General features: G+C 36.1%; 1 long non-coding RNA gene across 1 annotated transcript in view; it reads right to left on the bottom strand.

Annotated features, from left to right (window-relative positions):
• Positions 1-18,107, bottom strand: part of LOC138702731 (uncharacterized) — a 702,815-nt gene that overhangs the window by 376,241 nt on the left and 308,467 nt on the right. Inside the window, exon 4 of the long non-coding RNA XR_011332887.1 lies at positions 12,568-12,630. This is a non-coding gene — a long non-coding RNA (uncharacterized lncRNA). The remainder of the gene's footprint in view (positions 1-12,567; positions 12,631-18,107) is intronic.

Below are 18,107 nucleotides of genomic sequence, written 5' to 3'. Positions count from 1 at the left end.
CCATGGTGTATTAATGTATTTCTTCTCTTTGCTTCTTCTGTCATATCTCAAGCAGAGGTCTTTCACAGGATGTCAATGTGACAAGAATTCTCCTTCAAGTGAACCATCTATATTACCAAATTACCTTTCGTCTCATTTCTCTTGTCTATACTATAGTCACGACGTAAATACCAAATCACTTAATTATCTGTGGCACGTTAAGTATTCCTCTCCATAGAACACCTCGTTATTCATCATCTTTTACAGTATCCACCTCGAGACAATGGAATTCCTTGTTACAAAGTATTAAGAGCTGCGAGACAAACATTTTTAAAAATGGCTTAAAGGACAACCTTCTTAGCAATTCACTCTAATTATACCGACTTCAACGGTCATTGACTATATGGTAACTTCTTTCTTTAGACATTCATCCTGATAGCGCTGTATTTTCAAGATTGTCTCATAATAATGTTTTTCTATTATCTAACATTATTTGAAATATATTAACATTTTATGTATTTTAGTTTACTTCTGCTACATAGTTTGTATTTCATTGTTTAATTAATAGTTCATAAAATTTTTCGGTAAAATTAATAAATAATTCTTGCATACACGTAAGTTTTATCCAAATAAAATTGTTTTATTCTTTGTAGCTTGTAAGTTCATACATATATATGTATACTTTTTGCTGGTTGAGTGGAAGGGAAGGCCTTACGACCTTAACTCTGCCAGTTAAAATATATTATTATTATTCTTATTATTATTATTATTATTATTATTATTATTATTATTATTATTATTATTATTATTATTATACAGAATGGTAGGGGGCTAAATTGGTTCATTTGAAAGATGAACTGGGGCAATGAGTTAAGCATAACTGTCTTCATAATATTATGATCATCTTTTGTGGTTGGTTTTTGAGAAAAATAGTAGTTTTAGTTGAATTTTGGGATATTCCAAGATATCAAGAAATTTAGAGAGGTGATTTTTTTTAGTGTATATACGAACAATCTTTTGTTGAATAACATTGACGGTTTGGCCATAAGTTAATTTAAGATAGGTAACAAAGCGTGTGACAAGACTTGACAACAGTGCATTCAGTGACGTTAGAAACAAGTCGAGAGGAAGAAATGCAGCCTGCCACCAATGTTCCTCTGTGACGCATTAGAGTACAGAACCTTTCATGCATTTACAGAAGTAACTTTGCTACTCAGCCGCTACTGTGAACATGTGTCGCAATGTTGCGATCTTTAGCTTTTATTTGTACGAATACCTAAAAAACCGCTGACAAATAATCACAATTATATAAACCTTTTTTGTTTAAGTACCCTTCCTGATTCGTCTCTAAAAAGGGCCTCACTTAATTCTCTCCCAACGTGTATTTAGTTTATCATTCTTAAAGGAGTGAGGATGACATGTGACACAGATCTCAGATCTTGAAAACAGACAAAGATGATAAGAATGTAGGTTTAGGCTGCTACTTGGCGGCAAGGAACTATTTCTAAACACTGCTGCCAAAGTGAACATTGTCCGGCCGTTTTTGTTTGAGTCGCGTGCCCATTGTGTTGATCGTCTAAGCCGGCTCTAACATCCGCTGCACCACTCATTTCTCTCCAGCCAACGAATTATAAAACCATAAGCCTACGTTTGGTGATGGTCTGCCGTACATCAGAGTCCTATTTGAATCGTCCAGTTCCCCACTCAAGATTAGGGTGTTCCGATCCGTTGTAGATCTCGAAGTTGTTTAAACCAGTGGTTTCCGAAGTCGAGGTCGCGACCACCAGGAGGGTCATGTAAAGAGCTGAGGGGGTCGCGAGATGATTTACAAAATAAAGAAAGACACCTTATTAACATATATTTATTTTTCATTTAGGAACATAAACATAAGCAACGCTGAATTTAAACATAAGAAAATCTGTAAATAATTATAAAGTAAAAAAAAAAAATTGATGTGATAAATGTGCCTTTCCCCCCCATTCCCAGAAAGCAGCCTTTCAAACCTGTACTAAGCATTCGATACGCACAGTGATATCATTTTCAAGTTCAAAGCGATTTCTCACTTTTGTTTTGATGACAATCATAAACGAGAAAATGTTATAAAAATTTAAGAGCTTCTTTGGTAAGCCCAAAGTATTCTTCTGATACAAAATTGGTCTATGTTTTCCGAAAGAAAGATCTAGTCTAGTTTGAAATCGGCCTGGATAGCGTAGTCGGTATAGCGCTGGCCTTCTGTGCTCGATGTTGCGAGTTCGATCCCGACCCAGGTCAATGGCATTTCAGTGTATTTAAATGCGACAGGTTCATGTCAGTAGATTTACTAGCATGTAAAAGAACTCCTGCGGGACAAAATTCCGGCACACCGGCGACGATGATATAACCTCGGCAGTTGCGAGCGTCGTTAAATAAACCATAATTTAATTTTTCTAGTTTGAACATTTTTTCCATCACTAGATTCATATTTCAACGACTTTTCCTTAATATTTTTTGTAGTTTCAACCAGTTGAACACAGCGAATTCTGTATCAATCTGTGATTTCGTAATGTTTTTCAGTTTTTCCGGAAAATACTCAAAAAGCTGTTGCTTAAAATATACTTCGGGTGGTATCCATTTGTTTTGAATGAAATTATAGTCTAGTTGTTGCTATTTTACAGGGATTTGTATTTTTATTTAATTAATTATTTAAAGACACTGTGTCAACTACTAGGTTTTATTTAGTGTCAATGAGATTGATGATAGTGAGATGGTATTTGGGGAGATGTGGCCTAGAATTCGCCATAGATTATCTGACATTTGTCTTACAATTGGAGAACAGGCTGCCTCTGAAAATATTCAACCAGGTAATCAGCCCAAGCGCAACTTCGAATCACAACATAAGCGCCTGTGCCGCCTCAGCTAAGCCGGTGGCTTCAGGGACTTGCATTTTTTCAAATGTAGTCAAGAACCGGTACGGATAGAGTGAGGGTCGCGAACAGAAATCTCGCTCGAAAGTGGGTTGCGCCTTGAAAAAGTTTGAAAACCACCGGTCTATACTCTACTGCTACTGACTTCTACCAACCTTAGGACAAACAACAAGGGACATCTGCCACGGCGCACGGTCGATACCAAACACAAGTAGGTGCTCTGGTATTCGAAACGGACGTGATAACATACATATTCTTTTTACTTATTTATTAACAAGGCTCTATCAAATACTAGCTTATTTAGCGTCGATGGAATTGGTGATAGCGAGATGATATTTGGCGAGATGAGGCCGACGACTCACCATAGAGTACTTGATATTCGCATTCTGGTTCAGGAAAACCTCAGAAAAAGCCAATCAAGTAACGAACCCAAATGGTTATCGAACCCGCGACCAACTGCAACTCCGAATCGACAGGCAAGCGCTTTAGCCGACTGAGCTACGCCGGTGACTATGATAATTTACTGAGAGGACTAAAATGGAAATTCATGTTAGAATAAGAGAAAAAATTAAAGGACCCCGAGAAAAGACCTCACAACGTTGGTTTTGTCAAGTACATATTATAAACTCCGCCATTGATAGGATTTGAACCCATGTCCTCTGTCATCGTAAGCCAGCACTATGATAAATAAGCTACCAAGATTAGCCCCATAAAAATATTAAAGCCTTAAAAAATAGCAAACACTATGACCATTGCTTAAGACTATGAAGGGAAAGTACAAGACATGGAATATCTGTGGAGGAGGAATACGTAGCCTATATCTCATTTTCCATGCCGGAAATCAAAGTCGGTTAGCTGAATTTGTAGCTGGATACGTTAGCACCTGTGCAATAGTGGGTAATACTGACATCTTTAATAGAAAATAAAATATACGTATAGATGAATTTAAGCTACGTTAGCAAAATTTATCACGCAATAAAGGAATTTATAGGCGTTTATTATACATATAAACATCAGTGTATGAATTGTGTCCTACTAGTTCCTCGGTATATAGCGTCGGCGAAACCTTTGGCGTAGGGGATTTGATCCCCGGCCTTTACTGGAAAATATATTTGTGGTGAAAAAGATCGGAAGATTAGTATTTTTCCCGGAGTTCTGCTTCCGTCAACTTTACTGCATAAACTTCAACGGATATAAATTCTACCTTTCACATTATCGTTTCTTTCATCGCACACCATTAAACTTCATAAAATACGAGAGAAAGTCAGTAAATAAATTAGAAATTAAAGTAGCGACCTACAGTTTTGAATGAAGCGCCTGAAGCTATTAGCGCTAGATATACAGTAATATTGTCGATGTGCGCAGAAACAAAACGAAGAAACAACAGTGGAAATATGGTGTTACATCTGCACGAATATATCATTGGCACATTGGCGACATGATCCGAGCATCCATGCACTCTTTCTCTCGAGCTAGTAATGATACAATCAAAAAACGTCACCTGTGATATCAGGGCTAGCATATCGTGCCCTTCATCTTGTGTGCTCCGATCAAGTAGCCAATCTCTTGTACATTTGTTTCCGTAACAATCTCGACCAGCCGAGAGATTCGTTCTTTGATATTACTCCGTCCTTCAAAAAACTTTTGCATCCAACTGAAGACATCTTAAAGTGACAGGCAATGCTCACCAAAGAAGGGCAGCATTTCTTTATTTACAACATTTGCTGCCACACCTTTCACCCAGAAAAACTACACAACGAAGTCCTTCTTGACAATGATACACTCGTGTAGAGGTGCCGCCATCTTGAAACTACTGTTTCCTTGTTTCGCTTGTGCTCACATCGATCACCTTGACACCTGGATAATACAGTCATCTAGCGATGATAGCTTCAGACGCCTCATTAAAAAATAAGGCCGCTACTTCATTTTGTATCTCGCTGTAATATGACATAGACTCTTGTACGAACCTTCTATGATATGAAATGGAGATGTTCAACAATACCTAGTTACTCCCATGTATGTGCAAATCATTAACCATCTAGAATCGGACACGCCATGTCAGTAAGATTTTATAATTCTGTTCCTGAGTTTGTACGTATGGCTAGTGAGTGTTGAGGAACTGTTGAGTCATTCCTGGAATAGTCAGACATAATAAAACCCAACAGAGAATTCGACCCCTATGGTCATACCTATCTACCCTGATGATGGAACCTGTCTATAGTTTCAAAACGTTGGATATGTTAAATTTCAAAACATGGAGGACTACTAAAAAGTCCATTTTTGATTTCTGATGACTAGGATTGTAATGTTGGGCACCGATTACACAAGTTGACTGCAGCATGGTACTAGGCCGGGGACGTGAGTTAGTACGAGGACATTGACTTGGTTCTGCCATCGATTACGCGAATAACAAAGTTCACATAAACAAATATCGACAGCTCTAAAAGTAAGTATACGCTACACATAGCATTACAAAGATATATTTAATTTATATTTCAATTTTCATAGAAATACGTTCAGCCATTATTGCGTGAAAAGGTAATAAGCAGACAGACATGCATGCATACATACATACATACATACATACATACATACATACATACATACATACATACATACATACATACATACATACATACATACATACATACATACATACATACATACATACATACATACATACATACATACATACATACATACATACATACATACATACACACATACATACACACATACATACATACAAACACACATACATACATACATACATACATACATACATACATACAAACACACACACACACATACATACATACATACATACATACATACATACATACATACATACATACATACATACATACATACATACATACATACATACATACATACATACAAAAATGTCTAAAATGCGATTTTCGGTCTCAGGATGATTAATTATACATGTTAACACCAATTATTTCTGGAAAAGAGAAAATTACCAAAAAAGTTTTGATTACAGATTTATCATTAGTATGGGTACGGTAATTCAGAAAAATTGAAATATTTTAGCTGCGTTTTGGAGATAAATTCAAAATATCTTTCACACTTCACTCCGGAAAAAAAAGATCTTTCAAATGTCTGGGAAGTAATTTTGATATTTGTTTTCAAAATATTAAAATAAGCATTACATTTTATGAATTCTAGAGGTAATTTATAGAGATAAGGAGAGATATTTATCAAATGCTACAAAATAACATATATCTACATATTTCAGTGAAAATTTTCGTAATAGTCTGAAGAATGCGAGGTCCGAATATCATCCGTATATCCGTAATAGTTCCGAAGATAAATAGCTTTTTGAATGAAAATTTAAAAATGTTAAGTTAGGGGAAGTTGCAATCAAAGTTTAGTGTCATTTAATACCCCTGTGCACCAGAGAATTTAAAAATAGCGCCGCTACAACGTTAATTAAAAAAAAAAAAAACCTTTAAAATATCCTTTCATCTGTGAAGAAAAAAATATTTTTTTTTTCTTCACAAATGAAAGGATATTTTAAAGCTTTTTTTAAATTTACCGCTACTGGTTTTCAATCACATTTAACCAACCGTTCTCTTTGAAAACCATGTTTACCATAATTCCAAAATAACGTCACAGCAGTGGACAAGGGCTTAAAACATGATCTTTAAACTTTATGTAATATATTTTTCACATATCAAAGTGTATTTTAAAGGAAAAAATATACATTATAACCATTAGATTTACTTTATATATATTAGATTTACTTTAAATGTCATTATAAGTGATCGTGCTGCATTTAATTTAGAATGCTCCCTGTTATAATTATTATTATTGTTGTTGCTGCTGTTATAATAATAATAATAATAATAATAATAATAATAATAATTATTATTATTATTATTATTATTATTATACTTACTTACTGGCTTTTAAGGAACCCGGAGGTTCATTGCCGCCCTCACATAAGCCTGCCATTGGTCCCTATCCTGATCAAGATTAATCCATTCTCTAACATCATATCCCACCTCCCTCAAATCCATTTTAATATTATCTTCCCACCTACGTCTCGGCCTCCCTAAATTATTATTATTATTATTATTATTATTATATTATTATTATTAACTATTATTAGTAGTATTATTATTAATTGTCATTATTGAGTGTAATTAGTTACCACTGCTACCGGGTATATACCCATTTGCAGTGTCAATAAATACATACAGTACATTTTCTCCTCTTAATAGGTATATGCGCATTCTCTGTCTTGTGGTTGAGGAATAGCAAAAATTTGATTAAATGTTTGGCGAGCATTAATAACATTCCCAGCACGAGCCATTAATGTGTCCGAGTGCACTGAAACCTACATATTATTATTTTTATAACGTCTGGAGCCTGTGAAGCAGACTTGACTGGCGTCATGGAGGAATGACTTTGCACCTTGTATCCTAATGTACCCCCACTCCTGTTCACTTTACACTAACACACTCATTAGAAAAGAAATGGGAGGTGGGAAAAGTGGAAGGATAGATGGGAGGGGGGGGGGACTTTCCAAAAGTGTCAGGAGTCAAAAGTCTCTCTCAACTCCTACAACCTCTCCAACACAATCTCGAAAGGTTAAAATAACATTTTAAACGGGTCAGTATCAAAAGAGGCGTCTTTTTTACGGTATTTAACCTGATGAATGCTATCTAATAATTAAAGTTACTTTGAGGGCAGGCGGAAACGCTTCATACGTGACTTGGTTCATTATGGAATTTAGTATAATCAAGATACGATGAACATGGAGATTATTACAAATGATTCAATACTGATTCACTAGGTTTGTTATAATCAGAGACCGGAAGTTTAGGCATTATAAATAATTCAAATAGGCAGGCAAAAAGGCATCAAAAACAGCTAAAATAGGCAGGGAAAAAGGCATTATAAATAGCTAAAATACGCGATAAAAGGCAATTACAAAAACCTTGTACTAGATCCACAACCTTGCACTTTCCACAAAGGGATTTCGGCAGCAAGAAAAGCTTTACATAAGTCGAATGCAAATTGAGATTTTCGACTCGATGTTGCAATTACTGTTGGAAGCAAAGAAGTATTCTTCCCAGTAGCCTTGGGAAGTGCATTTTTGTGTTTGGTTGTACTGATATGTTGCGATATGAAATATTTAGCTGTAAGTCGCAACTCTGTTATTCCCGGCGTGACTCCTCCTCTTTGCTTACGTCTTAGGAAGTCAAGGCTCTATAAAGTATAGGTAGGTAGTATCGTTCGCCATTTTTGTTCTTTCGTTGCCGAGCTACCATACGAGGAATCTATTTGCCACACCGTTAAACATTATCATGTCGTAGCTCTTATGATAATAAATCAAACGCACTGTAATTTAGCAAATAATTGAGCGGCAAATAACGTCTTCGTGTGCTTTCTGCGAACGTCAACAAAAGAGTCAAAATGGCTGGCGATTATATTAAGTATTTATTGAGCCTTAAGAAATGAATAACGTCTTCATAAGCGAATTACAAGACGCACACGTTTAAATGTAGCCGACCTGCAACGCGATTGGCTGCCGAAAATTAGAGCGACGGGACTTATAACTACAACAAGGTAGCAATGAAAACTGAAAGAAGAATAACCGTTAGAAATAACGTTAGACCCGTACTCATTGTTGCCTTGTCAAATAAACACAAGCGATAATTAAAACGCTTACTGTTATACATTTTTGCACGGCAGCACTCACTGTTGCAAAGAGAATATGAACGGACTGAAAGACAATAATATACATTCGGTGAAGTCACTTTCATTGTAGCGGTTATAGAAATAAATTAAAATATATCTGTAGGCAATTTTTAATAATAAATTAATAAATAATAGATACATAATCAAATAAAGGCAAAAAAAAGCATTTATTTTGTAAATTAGGCATTTATGTTTAAAAAGGCAGAAAAGGGCAACATAAAACTGCGACGTTTAAATCACAAAGGTATAATTCGCACAGATTTACTTTCAAAATGAAGATAGATTTAACACATTTAAAAAGGCATTCTGCCAACTTCCGGCCTCTGGTTATAATATAATTTATATGCAGTATCCTGATAAAATGCGACGAAAAATATCAATACAATTGTATTTAAAATTTAATATTTTGTTACAGTTTAATATCATTTACTTATATTTACATACTAGGATCCAGGTCTCTTCAATTTTAATTCATTAATGTATCCTTAGGAGGAAGAAGAATAAAGTGTATAAGATTTGCTGATGATATGGCGTTGTTAGCAGAAGAGGAAATTATACTAAAGGATATGCTACTGAAGCTAAATACACTGTGAGCAATATGGGATGAAGATGAATGCAAATAAGACGAAGAGCATGGTCATAGGAAGAAAAGTACAGAAGAAAAATTTGAACTGGACATTGTTGCAGGTCTTCACATTTCATTAACAGCGTCTGCCTCAAAATAAAATGTACCATATCAAAGACTTCTTTTTTAAATAAAAAATGCGTTATAAAGAGACTTTCTGGATGGCATAATAGCACATTATGCAACGAGCCTATAATGGTAGTAATTAAGACGCTCGTTTCATAATTTTCATACGAGCGTCTTAATTATCATTATAGGCAAGTTTCATACGACTTTTTATGCTCGACCATATTTCTAGCTTGAAATTATTCATAAGTATTCATGTTATTGATATGTGAGTGAGTGCAATAGCCTACCTCATAAATTGTGAGATGTGCGCAGACGCGAGAGTATTGATTTTTTTCCGGGATGTCGACGACCTTGATATAATCTAGAGAGTAAGATAAAAATTAATCTTGATATAACCTTGAAATTGAATTCGACATTGAAAAACGAATGACAAATTGAATTTATTTGAATGTTATTTACAATTAACGCTAATTATTATAGTAACAGAACATAACCTTCTGCGACAGTATTGGATTTCCAGCCTCCGTGACGTTTCCCTAGTTGTCTTTCGATTGCATATCCGAGAATAATCGAAAACCTGAACTTTAATGAATAGGTGTACTTTAATTACATGCATTAAAGGACTGCTACCAGGTGTACAATTACTACATTTCGGCATGGTCGAGCATAAAATTTATTTTTCAATTCCAAAATTTCGCGACACACTTCATGGGACTGCGCGATAGACCGATTGGGAACCCCTACTCTACACTATAATATATATTGGTCCTAGATACACACTCTTCCTACGTTTATCCAAAATTACTAAAGAAATGGTCGCTGAAATATTTTAGTGCAATACTATAGCTACGCAGTTCTGTAAGCAGTCCATTGTATGTTCGTAAACAGTCGCAAGAAAAGCATTACTTATTCACAATTTACATAATGTTTATGTTGTATAGAATGAAGCAGTTTTTGCAAATAAAATTAACGACGTTTGCCGGTTTACGATCTCATCATGTCTACAGCATTCAGTATCTAAGAAGGTAAAGAATGGAGTAAAAGAGATGTTAAAGGTTAGGATATGCACAGGATATTGCAGTTTCATATACAAAACTTCCCGCATGCTTATTATGTTGAAAATTAACCCGCAATACGAATAACAATAGCTTTAATGATCTGCCTTTTTGTTCACTTTCATGCTCATCTATAAGCTTACTGTGAAGTTGTATTTAATTGTATTTGATATTGTACTGTGAAATATTATTTGTTAGCCAGTTCCATACTTCATTTAAGGCAGTGTTCATAAAGAGAATGACCTATCACACGTGTGAAATTTCTAAATAGAGTGTTCGAGTTCCTTACAATCTCCAAAGAGCGAGATGCCAAAATCATCAACTTTTGTTAACGAACTACACTATCTACCAAAAAGTAATTGGGCACTCTTTTTGCCCCTTTAGAACCTCGTGGTACCACCTCTTGTTGCTATAACAGCAGCCACCCTGTCAGACATGCTCTCCACTAGTTTGTGTAGGATATCCACTGGAATGCGTCGCCATTCCTCTTGCAACATGGCACTCAGTTGGACAATGGAAGTTGGCCTCATGTTTCGGCGGCTACTATGCAGTGGTATGCAGACAATAATGTTCACCAGTTAGACTGGCCTGCACAGAGTCCTAATCTCAATCCCACTGAGCACCTTTGGGTTGAAATGGACCGGTAATTGAGGTCTCGGGAGATGCGGCCAACTTCCATTGTCCAACTGAGTGTCGTGTTGCAAGAGGAATGGCGACACATTCCAGTGGATATCCTACACAAACTAGTGGATAACATGCCTGAAAGGGTGGCTGCTGTTATAGCAACAAGAGGTGGTACCACGGGGTTCTAAAGGGACAAAAATAGTGCCCAATTACTTTGTGGTAGATAGTGTATATTCGGAGGCGTTTGTGCACGACGCTATATGTTCTTAAAAGTGGAGAGTATGTTTGATCTTTAATATCGCAGTAGTAGATTCCAGCAATCAGGTCTATAGTGAATTGTGCAATCACACTGATATGCACAGAGAAATTAATACACAAACAAACCACAGTGGAGGAATGCAATGCTGTGGCACCGATGTCAAGCAAGATAGAAGGAAAGGTTGCTTCTTTTGGAGAGATCATTCTCCTTCTTTCTAATATAATTAGGTTATAAAAACAGTCAACCCAGTCTGCTCTGAATCTTAACATGTGTGGAAGAACACGGAATAGTGAGAACAATGGAGTGGATGTGCATATAAAAAGTCTCAATTAACTGTAATATCCCTACATAAAATAATATCATAACTCTGAAACAATATTTCGTCTCCATATTCGTTTTAATTACTTGTTCCTTAATAAATATGCTACTATTTTCTTCCTCTCTTTCTGATAATTGCCATTTTGCAAACATGCTAGGTGGAAGGGAACCTATTAGGTACATGAATTCACAGAGGTAACATATCAAGTAAATGTGAATAAGTTTTGTCCAATAAGTTTTTTTCATACGTCCGATAGTTTTAGAGAATACGAAATTTAGCGTGTTGCAACACTGCAAAGACTAACAGTCCTCTTTGAGGTCATTGTTCCGCAGTGTGGGTGAGTATAACTCCAATCATCCACTCTGCAAGACTTGCGAGAGGAGAATGTGAACAAAAACGCTTCATCAGACACATTTCGATCAAATTACTGTAGGATGTAAAACTTACCATATTACTTAACATTACTGTAAACTTAATTTATTTTCTAAATTAATTTATTTTTAATTTCTTCAAAGATAAAAACTTAAATGGAGATTGAGTTACAGAATTCGTATTCGTAATAATATTACTTTGACTTTTCATCAAATGTAAAGGAATCATTAATAGAAATAGTTTTGTTTTATACAAACGTGCATTTTCCACTATTTTGCTATTACGTAGAAAGCAAAGAAATCAACAGCTACTGTGAATGTTAAGTATTATGGTATTATGGTATGGTATTAAATTTAGAGTTACAGAGGTTATAGAGTAATAAAGAACGTTAAAACTAAACAATTTACGTCATTAATTCATTGAATACTTTACGTTTTCATCTATAGTAGCTGATTTGAACGACTTCACAGTGACTGTGGAAAAAGCAGCTGACCTTGCGGTCTGAGGGAAACGCAATATAGGTCTATGGAGGATCCTATAATTCAAGTACATAATACAAAATGAGTCTGATTCTAATTGAAAGTATTGTTACAGTTTCATTTTTTTTTTAATTTAATAAATTTACTACTTACTTATACTTCTGGTTCCGGTGGTATGTAGGCATTGCTCCATGTATCAACAACGATGTCTTAGTCCTGAAAGAACACAAATGAATTCATTAGTATTGAATGTCAACCTTGATCAAATATACCCAGATTGCTCTGCGTTATAGGCTTTGACGGTAACAACTTTTGTCAGGTTTACTATGCTGCCATCTTGTTTTTACATAAGGAGTCACGTCATAACTTCCACTTGAATTGCATTAGCGACTGTACTGACATCTCGTATTCGTTTACGGCGGACGGGTGGCGATCCTGGCGGTTGTTCTCTTCAAAGTGCAACCGATTTTAACATAGGAATGAGCAATCTATATGTGATCTGGGATGTCAACCAAAGAGAAAAACGTAAAGGGAAGAGAGAATATTCTAATATTGAATTCGTGGCAATCATAACAGCTTGAGCCACCGGCTTAGCTCAGTCGGTAGGAGTGCTTACCTATTGATTCTCACCTGCACTCGGATGTGGGTTCGATTCCCTCTTCGGCTGATAACCTGGTTGAGTCTTTTTTCAGTTTTTCTCCAACTGCAAGCGAACGTCAGTTAATCCATGGCAAATCCTCGGCCTCATCTCGTCAAATTTCATTTCGTTGTGACCAATTCCATCAACGCTAAGAGGTACCATTCTGAACTGTTTATTTATTGTAAGAAGATAATAGGAACTACAGCAGATTTCATGTAGGTTTCAAGTTCAATTTCCTTATCACCTGATCACATTCACTCATACTGTGTAATGGAGCAGTTCAACTCGTAAAATGAAAGTAAACATCTGGCTTACAAAAGTGCAAGAAGATTGATTTCTGTTGTATTTGCAGGTGTGGATATAATGTAACACCAGTGCAAAAGATATCAGAGACGCCGTCATGTACCAAGTTCTGATAAAGAGGAATAAAATATCATCCTTCAGACAACGTGTGAATCATGAAAGCTACGACCTAAGCTCACTGTGGCCTTCTTGTTTATAAAGTCGAAGTAGTGGGCCAGAAGATAAACAACATGAACAAAATAATACAGTATCGAAGTAAAGATTAACTTTTTTGGCCCTACAGAAAACGTCTGTTACGGTAATAATTAATATATTACTAAAATAATATAGGATTTATTTCCCATCAAATCTTAGGCATTACGTCTTTAGAACTCTGAATTTTCATTGCAAATTTTTCCTTGACCATCCTACGCACCGATTTTATGTTTGGTTGATATTTTAATACAAATGCACAGCTTAGGTTTGTCCTTCCATTCTTCGTATGTGTGTTAGACCTTTATTATTTTATTTTAATAAACTTTCATTCAATATCCTTTTTTTAATTCTTATGACTGTATGTATTATTAAGGGGAAACTATATTGAAATGTCGACCTGGTTGGCGAGTTGGTATAGCGCTGGCCTTCTATGCCCAAGGTTGCTGGTTCGATCCCGGGCCAGGTCGATGGCATTTAAGTGTGCTTAAATGCGACAGGCTCATGTCTGTAGATTTACTGGCATTTAAAGAACTCCTGCGGGACAAAATTCCGGCACATCCGGCGACGCGGATATAACCTCTGCAGTTGCGAGCGTCGTTAAATAAAACATAACATTTTTTTTTATATTGAAATTACTTTGTCCTATAATAATTTTGATCACTGGTATATCTGATTAATAATAACACATTTTCAAAATATTATCCCTCTGTAATAAGTGGTTTGAATTGAATGAATGAATGAATGAATGAATGAATGAATGAATGAATGAATGAATGAATGAATGAATGAATGAATGAATGAATGAATGAATGAATGAATGAATAGCCCGGTAATGTTCCGTGTAGGGCAAAGGCCTCCTAAGAAAGGAGTGGCTCGATGTAGCTTATTTGGTGAGCCATTCCAAGTAAGACTTGTGGCATTACGATATATAACACTGACACTAACTTTCCTCTTACAAGCGATTTACACTTTAGATTGTACAATGTTCACTTCACTTAAGTGTTACTCTAGTCCCTTCCACTTTTTCCTGTCTCTTGCTATTCTTGACCACTGTTTCCGGCCCTCGCTGCTAATATGTCTGCCCATCTGCGCCTTGGTCGTCCTTGTCCTCTCTTCCCCGTGTATGGGTCCCATATGAATTGTATTATTACCTTAATAAAACATTGCATCGCTTGCGCCATAACTTAAATTATTTTAAACTGATATTCACTTATATGCTTCTTTATATACACTGGAGCAGGGTTTAAGCCACAGTCGCATTTGTCGCATTTTGCTATTCGACTTCTAAAAATGTTACAAACTTCGGATGTAAATGTGCAAAAATGCGACAACCACATTGGACTTCAGAAACGAAGACAGTAATGGAGAAAATTAAATCAGAGATGTGTTTGAACTAATCTGAATTTAAATGAAATGCTAATGGTATGGGCAATGGTCAATACCTAGGGAATATGCATCCATAGTTGTTAACCACTAGGATCGCTACTATCGCCTCATGACAGACAATGCGAAATAGTATCGGCACAGTCTATTGTTCCTGGTACCCTCAACAACTCGAGCTTCGTGGCTGTATATACAGTACTAGACTGTGCTGTTAGTTTCCGATCTCAAAGTGTTTAGTTGGGTGTCCGCTACAACACAACTTTGCATCGAATCGAAAGAGTTCAGCCCTGAAGGGCTGTCTATTTTAGGGCCTTACATTTTGCCACGAGACTCTACAGACAGCACCGGCTCCCCTCTTGGCGCATGCGCTCTGCTTTGTTGATGGGTGGGAGGGAAGAGTCAAATGTGTTTTCGCGCGGATTCTGACTAAGTGGTATTTTTGTGCTTGTTTTGCTGTGTTTCTGTTATAATAGAAAGTTTTAGTATTTTTATGTTTGTTTGTTTTATTATGTATGCTTGCGTTTGTGGTGAAAACTTTGGGTACGGTACAGTAATTTAAATAATAGAAAGTTTTATTACCTGTTTTTTGTTTTACTACGTTTGCTTACTATGCTTGCGTTTGTGGTGAAAATTTTGCGTAATTGAGATTTGTTTTATTTCACGTGTTGTTATGGTTCCACGCAGTTTTTGTTTATATAATATAGTATAAATTATTGACATTAGGCCTACATATTTTATGTTTCGTTTCGCAGTACATCGTGATTTGATTTTGGTGTTTGTGCAGTTAACTTTATGAGTTTATATTACATATTATGTATTAGGGCCTATAGGTAATAGGCTCGAGACTAGTGAATTTTTATTATCCGATGCATTGAACATAATTACAATTTTAAAAATGATATAGATATGCGTGTGGAAAGAAGTGAGCTTCTGTATGGAGGCACGTGTTGTATAGGCTTAATAGGGCTATTGTATTTTATCACGCACCGTACCACATCACCACAAAACTAAAGACTAAGAAATCGTGTTGCGAATGATTAGTTCTTTTACATGAACATTTTGAATCCAGCTTTGAAAACTACGGCGTCATTCCAAGGTACGTGCTGCATTTTGTTATTTTAGAAAATAAGCATATTCTAATATGCCTTTAATGATCATAATTCCTATTTTAACATTTACAGTATATATGACGTAAGTTCGATTACAGTAAACATAAACACTTAGATACTGTTAGTGCCAAGAATTATTTTATTTGCCATTGCAAAATAGATTTAACTTTAAATATCACTAAATTTATTTCGTTATATGCAAACCTAATACCAAACACCTACTTCCCACAGCATTGCACTTCTGAAACATCTTTCTTCTCTCTCTTCCACCAACAAATTGCAAGATTTAAATGGCCGGTAATAAAGCAAACTTTAGTGCGCATGCGCCAGCCGAGAGCCGATGCTGTCCGTAGAGTCTCGTACATTTGCCCTCTTCAGGTTACGATGGTGCTGGAGCGCGACAGTTGGAATTTGGAATTATTTAATTCAACACTCTTATTTTAAAAGCTCATATTTTAATAACCGAAAGTGTGTTCAGTGTTGATTACTGGCAGAGCCAGCGGTCGTTTTAGGGTCTTACATTACAATAGCCCTCTTCGACCTTGAGTGCTTGTGAGTGTAGTGGTACTAGAATGTTAGCGGTCGTTTTAGGGTCTTACATTACAATAGCCCTCTTCGACCTTGAGTGCTTGTGAGTGTAGTGGTACTAGAATGTTAGAATGGTGCTGGAGCGCGACAGTTGGAATTTGGAATTATTTAATTCAACACTCTTATTTTAAAAGCTCATATTTTAATAACCGAAAGTGTGTTCAGTGTTGATTGCTGGCAGAGCCAGCGGTCGTTTTAGGGTCTTACATTACAATAGTCCTCTTCGACCTTGAGTGCTTGTGAGTGTAGTGGTACTAGAATGTTAGCGGTCGTTTTAGGGTCTTATATTACAATAGCCCTCTTCGACCTTGAGTGCTTGTGAGTGTAGTGGTACTAGAATGTTAGCGGTCGTTTTAGGGTCTTATATTACAATAGCCCTCTTCGACTTTGAGTGCTTGTGAGTGTAGTGGTACTAGAATGTTAGAATGGTGCTGGAGCGCGACAGTTGGAATTTGGAATTATTTAATTCAACACTCTTATTTTAAAAGCTCATATTTTAATAACCGAAAGTGTGTTCAGTGTTGATTGCTGGCAGAGCCAGCGGTCGTTTTAGGGTCTTACATTACAATAGTCCTTTCCGACCTTGAGTGCTTGTGAGTGTAGTGGTACTAGAATGTTAGATCGGTCTAACAAAAGATATAGTTTATAATTACTGGAGTACCTCAATACCAGTAAGAGCTAAGAAACGTATTTTTGTCGTAACCACCAACAATATTTTAAACTCATCCAACCACATGTAAAATTAATACAGGAATTCTTTTCATGGAAACAATAGTGTCAAAAAGTAATTTTCATTTATCACTTGTTTTTAGTGATGAGATTATAAAAATATAGAAACGTATTTTCCTGAAATTCAAAGTGGTACTTTTTTACACTCAACTAAACTCAAAATACACTCGCAACTTCAATTGTTAAGTAAGTACCTGTAACATAATTTAGAAAAAGAAAATAATAGTTGAAAACACAGAATTTGTAACATCAATACGTAATACTGATATTCATGTACTGTAGATGTCTTGAGAGAGGAACAGAGATTAAGGATGTTTGAGAATAACGTTCTTAGGAAAATATTTGGGGCTAAGAGGAATGAGGTTACAGGAGAATGGAGAAAGTTACACAACGCAGAGCTGCACGCATTGTATTCTTCACATGACATAATTAGGAACATTAAATCCAGACGTTTGAGATGGGCAGGGTATGTAGCACGTATGGGCGAATCCAGAAATGCATACAGAGTGTTAGTTTGGAGGCCAGAGGGAAAAAGACCTTTGGGGAGGCCGAGACGTAGATGGGAAGATAATATTAAAATGGATTTGAGGGAGGTGGGATATGATGGTAGAGACTGGATTAATCTTGCTCAGGATAGGGACCAATGGCGGGCTTATGTGAGGACGGCAATGAACCTTCGTGTTCCTTAAAAGCCAATAAGTAAGTAAGTAAGTAACATAACGTAAGCTTAGATGTCAGTGAAGACT

Source organism: Periplaneta americana, chromosome 7, assembly GCF_040183065.1.
Source record: "Periplaneta americana isolate PAMFEO1 chromosome 7, P.americana_PAMFEO1_priV1, whole genome shotgun sequence".
NCBI classification, from domain to species: domain Eukaryota; kingdom Metazoa; phylum Arthropoda; class Insecta; order Blattodea; family Blattidae; genus Periplaneta; species Periplaneta americana.
Note: the sequence above shows the minus strand (reverse complement) of the source record. Positions and strands in the feature narration are given on the sequence as shown.